The following is an 8,170-nucleotide window of genomic DNA, read 5'->3' as shown; positions in this document are numbered from 1 at the left end:
AATAAAGGTCAGGTTGCAGCCCTTATCTGCACGACTTCTAACCAATACAAACCATCTCTGCCATTGAGGCAGAATCAGTTTTCATCAGAAAACACAACAGACCTCCACCTCGCTCTCACTTAACACCACTGAAGTCACAAAATAATGATGGTTTGGTGTCAGCAGAATGCACACTACAGGACTTGTGGTTTGGAGCTGTCCTTGAACTAACCGATTTGTAACAATTCGTTGTGTCACTGCTCCTCCATTTGCTGCTGCAGAAGCAGTACGATACAGCACACCCATATGCCATTCATGGTTGTCTTCTCCCCAGTTGTACCACATGGCTGTTCAGATCTGGGTCTTCTTGCGACCATATGATCTTGTGACTACAGCTGCTAGCAATCATGTACAGTGGCTATGCTCCCACCGAGTCTTTCAGCAATGTCGCAGAAGGGACATTCTGCCTTCTCGTAGGCTTGTTACACAACCATATCAAACTCAGTGAAGTGTTGATAATGGCATCTTTGATGCTTTAAAGGCATTCTTGACTAACATCAACTCAGCACATCCAATTTGAAAGGTAACAAACGCTCAAAACTGTTACTGCATGAATTTAAAGCCAACCTTAACTGCAATCTTACAATGGCACTATCAGCACCATACTTGTGCCCCTGGCACTAAATTTGAATGGACGTAGTCATTCAGATGTTTGTTTGCTTGTTTTAGGACACAAAAACAACTAGGATCATACGCACTCACATCAGTACCGTAGAGCATGAAGACAGGGGAGGAGTTAATAACGACTACACGTTAATCGCAACTGACGGAAGAGAAGACAGCTAAAAACAGGGAGGTCTATAAAATACGCCATAAACAGAAGTCATGAACTAAAAAATTAAATGGCCTTTGCCACATTGGAAAGATGGATAAAAAGAAAAACACGGTCAGGAGCCCATACATCATTTGCTGAAACTGCTGATAACTCAGATGACAAACGCAACTGACAACGTAAGTGGTTAAAAAAGGGCATTCCGTCAGGAAATCTTTCATATGTAGAAACATGCCTACCAACTTTCGTTTATGCCTTCTTGCTGTTGATTTACTTTTTTATTTTTCTGTCAGTTTGTTAAGTGTCAGACTCCAATAAAATTTTACTGTTGAATAATTAACTTAGTTTACTGGGACAGGTATACACATGTAGAAAAATAGGTTGACACTAAATTGTACATAAAAATAAAACACATGAAATATTTATTATGGTTTGTAAATTGAAGTGGCAGCGTACACAAAATATAAGAATATATATTTTCTCGACCCTGTGTTTTCCTCCACCAGCATTTAAATACGAGGGTTGTTTTTTAAGGGCCGTTTTTATTTTTAAAAAAGATACAAATACTTTTGGAAAAAAACTTATTTTCTAATTCTACACGCTTTTACCTATTTTTCTACATAGTTGTTTATTTAAGCACTTGTCATACCGTACAACTAAGTTTTTAATTCCCTCTTCAAAGAATTCGGCCGCCTGCTCCGACAGCCAAGAGTTCATGGCCACTTTCACTTCCTCGTCGTCATTGAAGCACTGCCCGCCAAGACGGTGTTTCAGGTACCGGAAAAGGTGAAAATCGCTAGGAGCAAGGTCGGGGCTGTCTGGTGCATGGTCCAAAACTTCCCAGCCAAAAGAATCAATCAAATCCCGAGTCTTGAGAGGTGAGGCCTAGCATTATTGCGCAGGAGCAAAACTCCTTTTGTCAGCATGCCACGCCTTTTGTTTTGAATTGCTCTGCGGAGCTTCTTTAGAGTTGCACAGTAGGCATCCGAGTTGATTGTCATTCCTCGTGGCATAAAGTCCACTAGCAAAACACTGCGCCGGTCCCAGAACATAGTTGCCATAATCTTGCGCTTTGACAGCGTGTCTGGATTTGACCTTGACGGGTGAGGTTGTGTGTCGCCATTCCATCGATTGTCGCTTGCTTTCGGGAGTGATATGGGATACCCATGTTTCATCTCCAGTGACAATTTGACTCAACATGTCATCCCCTTCTTCCTCGTAACGAATCAAAAAGTCCAATGAAGTGGCAAATCTCTTCCCTTTGTGGTCCTCTGTGAGGAGTCTGGGTATCCACCGAGAACAGTTTCTTAAAGTTTAGGTTTTCAGACACAATTTTGTACAAAACCGATCTTGAAACTTGTGGAAATTCCAAAGAAAGAGTGGAAATTGTGAATCTTCTGTCCTCACGAATCTTTGTTTCGACTGCAGCCACCAAATCATCAGTGATCAGAGGGCCGGCCTGAGCGTTCTTCGTCATGGACGTTTTGACGGCCATTTTTAAACTCTCTAACCCATTGACGCACTTTACCTTCACTCACTGCATTCAAGCCATAAACTTCTGTTAACCGACGATGAATTTCTGCAGCTGATAGGCTTCTCGCGGTCAAAAAACGTATCACTGATCGTATCTCTCACGCGGCGGGCGATTCAATAATCGTAAACATTATAAAGTAGCACAGCGATGCGTACAAGTCAGCTACAGAGCTGCAACTTGCATCAGTGTGAGTGGGAAGGATGCTGGCAAGTGGCGCGGTGGTTTGTTGCGGCGTCCGCACAAACTACGGGACTATACGCGCAAACGGCCCTTACTTAAAAAACAGCCCTCGTAGATAAATGTCAAATATTCAAAGTCCAGTTACATCAATGTGACCACAAGTCAAAAGTCTAAATAACCACCTTCTGTAGTGAGGATTGCTGATGAGACATGCAGAAAGACAGTCAATGAGGTTCTGGAAGCTCTTGATACAGATGTGGAGCCTTGCCAACTCTAGTGCTGTGCTGTTCACACCAACAGCCATCTGTCCAATGGAGCACAAAACGCAATTCATCTGAAAAAACCACCTGGCACCAATCAGTGCGTGTCCAGTTCTGGTACTGTAGTGCAAATTTCAGCCTTCATCCCGATGAATAGCAGTCAGCATGTGTGAGACACCTGCTACAGAGGTTCATATGCAGCAACATTCACTGAAAATTCATTGATAATGCAGTGTTAGCTTGCCTCAGTTCATCTGGGCAGTCAGTTGCTCAATACTTGCACACCTATTTGTCCACACACATCCCTGAAACTGTCATTCATCCCTGCCATTTAAGGCCCGTGGAGCACCATATTTACAATGCCGGTATACATTAACAGCAGTGACTTGCAAACAGTTTACAAACTTAGCCGTTACAGAAATGCTTCCATCCTCGGACAGAAAGTCAATTATCATGCCTCTTTGGACGTCAGATACATTGCTCCGTTTTCACATTATGAAAATGACTGCACTGTTTTCTGCGTGCCTTTGACATGCTTTGTACACCCTCCTCTGCTAGTGCTGCCACCTGTCATCTGAGTGGTTCTTGCACATTGATGCTAAACATAGGCAGTGGTCACGTTAATGTGACTGGACCATATATTTTTCCATGGTCATTTTGCACATTCATTTCAGGCTCTTTTCTTGATGGAATCTTCATAAACGTTTGTGCAATTACATACTGATGATTAGGGCACATCAGTAACCTGGAACAAGATGAACTGTGATTAGAAGTCACCTAAGAGCAGCTTTGTATAACAACCATTATTCTATAAATTTTAAAGTACTTGCTCAGTTCTACTAACATGGAATCATTATCTGTCATATTGTGTCCCACTATTTTCATCATGGCAAGCACTTTCAGAAGTTACTCAGTTTATAAATGCATTAAGAAATGATCATTACAAATTGAACCAACATATTAATAAAAGTAAGACAGTCATGTATACTATTGTAAAATGCCCGTCTAGACACTCCAAATGCTATAACAAGCATTTTCAAAAACTATTTTAGATCTAAAAGCAAACCAAAATGAATTGAACAAAATGTATATGGTAAAATAAATACCAATTTTTAGTAGCTGCAGAGACAAGTTTTAAATAAATTTGTGAAAAAGATGGCACTGTAGCAAATATTTGTTAAAGTTGGCGAACAGAACAGCGTAGTTGTAACTTTGACATCTGCTATTGATGCTGTGAGAAAGGCACTACTTTTTGTACAATTTGGCAATGAACAGAAGTTGAAAAGTTGATGAACTCATATTACGTCTACACACCACTAACTAAAATCAGAGCTTGTCACACAGCATGAGCCAGTAGTAGTACGAACACCCAAGTGGGTGACGTATTTAACTGTGCTGATGATGTGGAACAGAATACAAGTAAATCAAATAAAACTGAACCTGAAACCTACCTGTAACTGGCAAATAATACTTATGAATCTGCCAGAAGTTGGTTTTAGAAAGACATAATCTCTGTAATGTTTTGTGGACCAACCTATTAGTGAAATATTTTTATGAGAAAAGAAAACACCATCCAGCAATTTTATTCAATATTGTAAAGGCAACTGCAACGAAATGCAGAAAATTAAATTTTCTATAAAGCTTCTGGAGAGAAATAGTGAACTGAGGAATGGATTATATTATTGGGAAAGAAGAGATAATATGAAAAGTTTTTGTAAATACTAGTTGCACAATTAAACTTCCTGGCAGATTAAAACTGTGTGCCCAAGTTCGAGTCTCGGTCGGGCACACAGTTTTAATCTGCCAGGAAGTTTCATATCAGCGCACACTCCGCTGCAGAGTGAAAATCTCATTCTAGTTGCACAACGTGGCAGGCATCTTGAAGTATTGACTGAAACTGCCATTCAGAAGTGTCTGACAGAGCTTCCACTGGGATTTAACATACCTGATCACCTAGTGAAGCAAATTTTAGATTACCCAGATAATTTCATGGAGCCACAGAATACTGCATTTACCTGCCTATAAGATGATACTTTATTCCAAATTGATCATTGGATGGGGGGGGGGGCGCTTTGGAACTGAACAAACAACAATAGTATACATTTCTACAGAAGAAAATTTAATACTAACAAAAAATAGTCACACAGAATACTTTAAATGAGGCACAATAAATGTAATGTGTGTATCTACAAGTGGCGAAGCTGCTACTGCTCTACAGAACTTTATTTTTGTGGTTGGCTATAGCGTTAATCCAAAGTGATACAATTTCTGCACTTTCAGCTGTAGGGAGCAAAGAGGAAAATACATTGTTGTCATTCAGTTTGCCTAAAATTGCACTAAAAGGACTGTAAATTGTAGCAGACACAGTTGATGCATATTACAGCCGTGACTGTGTTGAGAGACATACATATATGGGTTCACGATTCCCGCAGACAATATGACGCTAATTTGAAGGTAATGGTGATTTATAAAGCAGAGGCCACTCACGCAGTAGAAAAAGAATTTGGTGTCAGAGAAGCAATATTCGGAAGGGGAATCAGATAAATCAATTTAATAAGTCACAGCTGCAAAATACTAACGCGAATTCTTTACAGACGAATGGAAAAACTGGTAGAAGCCAACCTCGGCGAAGATCAGTTTGGATTCGGTAGAAATGTTGGAACACATGCGGCAATACTGACCTTACGACTTATCTTAGAAGGAAGATTAAGGAAAGGCAAACCTACGTTTCTAGCATTTGTAGACTTAGAGAAAGCTTTTGACAATGTTGACTGGAATACTCTCTTTCAAATTCTAAAGGTGGCAGGGGTAAAATACATGGAGCGAAAGGCTATTTACAATTTGTACAGAAACCAGATGGCAGTTATAAGAGTCGAGGGGCATGAAAGGGAAGCAGTGGTTGGGAAGAGAGTGAGACAGGGTTGTAGCCTGTCCCCGATGTTATTCAATCTGTATATTGAGCAAGCAATAAAGGAAACAAAAGAAAAGTTCGGAGTAGGTATTAAAGTCCATGGAGAAGAAATAAAAACTTTGAGGTTTGCCGATGACATTGTAATTCGGACAGAGACAGCAAAGGACTCGGAAGTGCAGTTGAACGGAAAGGACATTGTCTTGAAGGGAAAATATAAGATGAACATCAACAAAAGCAAAACGAGGATAATGGAATGTAGTCGAATTAAGTCGGGTGATGCTGAGGGGATTAGATTAGGAAATGAGACACTTAAAGTAGTAAAGGAGTTTTGCTATTTGGGGAGCAAAATAACTGATGATGGTCGAAGTAGAGAGGATATCAAATGTAGACTGGCAATGGCAAGGAAAGCGTTTCTGAAGAAGAGAAATTTGTTAACATCGAGTATAGATTTAAGTGTCAGGAAGTCGTTTCTGAAAGTATTTGTATGGAGTGTAGCCATGTATGGAAGTGAAACATGGACGATAACCAGTTTGGACAAGAAGAGAATAGAAGCTTTCGAAATGTGGTGTTACAGAAGAATGCTGAAGATTAGAATGCTGAAGATTAGATGGGTAGATCACATAACTAATGACGAGGTATTGAATAGAATTGGGGAGAAGTGGAGTTTGTGGCACAACTTGACCAGAAGAAGGGACCGGTTGGTAGAACATGTTCTGAGGCATCAAGGGATCACAAATTTAGCGTTGGAGGGCAGCGTGGAGGGTAAAAATCATAGAGGTAGACCAAGAGATGAATACACTAAGCAGGTTCAGAAAGATGTAGGTTGCAGTTAGTTCTGGGAGATGAAGAAGCTTGCACAGGATAGAGTAGCATGGAGAGCTGCATCACACCAGTCTCAGAACTGAAGACAACAACAATATCAGATAAATAATAAAGAACGTGAGTTCTACGTGCCAATCTTCCTGGGGAACGAAGCTGCAACGTTTCAGATGTTGGATCAGCATGTTGTTCACACAAAAGAAAGACAATCAAGGCTTCCTGGTAATTCAATATATTACCCAAATGAAGGCATGAGCAATAACTATGAATTTTCATACCACATTCGCCGTGGAAATCAAACAAGTGCTGGGTGGTGCATGAAGATTATGAGGGTGGGGTTTATGTCACAAAGCAGAGCAAGTCTTGCGAAGCAACGTCCGACAGTTTTTGACAAAAACTACTTGAGTGTCAGCATTGTATAACCCATCACAGAAAATAGCAGGACTATTTGTTAGGCCATATGGGCAATGAAAATCTGAGACCAGGTTACTTTGATATGCTGTCAAATATTATTGTCACTACAAAGGGCGTTAAAAGTGTTCCCATTGGAAGTTCTGGGAATGAAAAGTTCAGCGTAAATGTAGTGCTGTATGCATTAGCAAATAGAAGGAAGCTCTCTCTCCCCATGGGTGGGTCTTTCCAGTAAAATGACGCCAGAAGAAAAACTGTCTGCAGGACTTCTCTTCAGATGTCAAAAAAGGAATGGATAAAATAACCTGATCATAGATTCAATGACGGTTGTTTGGAACAAAATACCAGGCCAAGAAAACTAGATTAAGGGGAGTTGGAATGCCCTATCCTGACAATGATAAATTTAGTGACTTGGCTTATCTGTATTTCAGAACCACTGTAGCCATTGACAGGAAACTTTGACAGGACATTCAACTGTATGATCTGAGTCTGCTGACCCACAACAATTGCATTTCAGCCACTGCTTTCAGAAATACAATTTTTTAATCACAGGATTAAAGTTTTGTGTACTTTTTTGTACATTATCCTAAATAATTTTAAGTATACAAAACATTATGTTGTTCTTTTAGTTCAGTAGACTCAGGATATGTATGTTATTACTCCCTGAAAATTTGAATACTCTACTCAAAGTGGTTTCTGACATTTAAGGAAAAATGCAATGGAAAATATAAATTTTCGGGAATGGCTTCTAAAGATTCAGAAGACTGTAACTCACCTAATATATATGCTTAATTTTATTTTTAGTCACTCAGAAGCACCCTGTACCATACTGTGTATCAACCTCTTGACCTTTTCTTCTTTCTGGACTCCTTAGTGGCCAAATGTGCTGAATATTCTGCTTTATCAATGCGAACCTTATCCATCTGTTCAAGTTCTCTGATGCAGTTTTCTCCAGGATTAATTCCCATAGGCTGTAGCACTTTCACCCAACCAACATTGCCATCATTAAAAGCAGTAACAGCATCACTGACCCCCGCTTTAGTGTCTTCATACCAACAAAAACATATTTGGGTAATCAAGTCCATGTAAGATTATTGAATGACTCATTGGGATTTTGAGTTTGACCATGCAGACACTTCTTCAGTAATTCAGGATTTGCCAGGTCTCTGTAAATAGGTTTTCTGACATCCATCACTGCTGCTGGGATGGAATGTTTATGGCTGTATGAACTGTTTGAGTACTGG

The 8,170-nt window shown here is 40.0% G+C and overlaps 1 long non-coding RNA gene across 4 annotated transcripts in view; it reads right to left on the bottom strand.

Annotated features, from left to right (window-relative positions):
- Positions 1-1,222: 1,222 nt before the first annotated feature.
- The window catches only part of LOC126196844 (uncharacterized), a 32,099-nt gene continuing 25,151 nt past the window's right edge, over positions 1,223-8,170 (bottom strand). For all 4 annotated transcript variants that reach the window (XR_007539283.1, XR_007539288.1, XR_007539299.1 and 1 more), the window contains one exon: positions 1,223-3,530. This is a non-coding gene — a long non-coding RNA (uncharacterized LOC126196844). The remainder of the gene's footprint in view (positions 3,531-8,170) is intronic.

The sequence above is a fragment of the Schistocerca nitens genome, chromosome 1 (genome assembly GCF_023898315.1).
Source record: "Schistocerca nitens isolate TAMUIC-IGC-003100 chromosome 1, iqSchNite1.1, whole genome shotgun sequence".
NCBI classification, from domain to species: domain Eukaryota; kingdom Metazoa; phylum Arthropoda; class Insecta; order Orthoptera; family Acrididae; genus Schistocerca; species Schistocerca nitens.
This window is presented reverse-complemented; position numbering and strand designations above follow the sequence as displayed.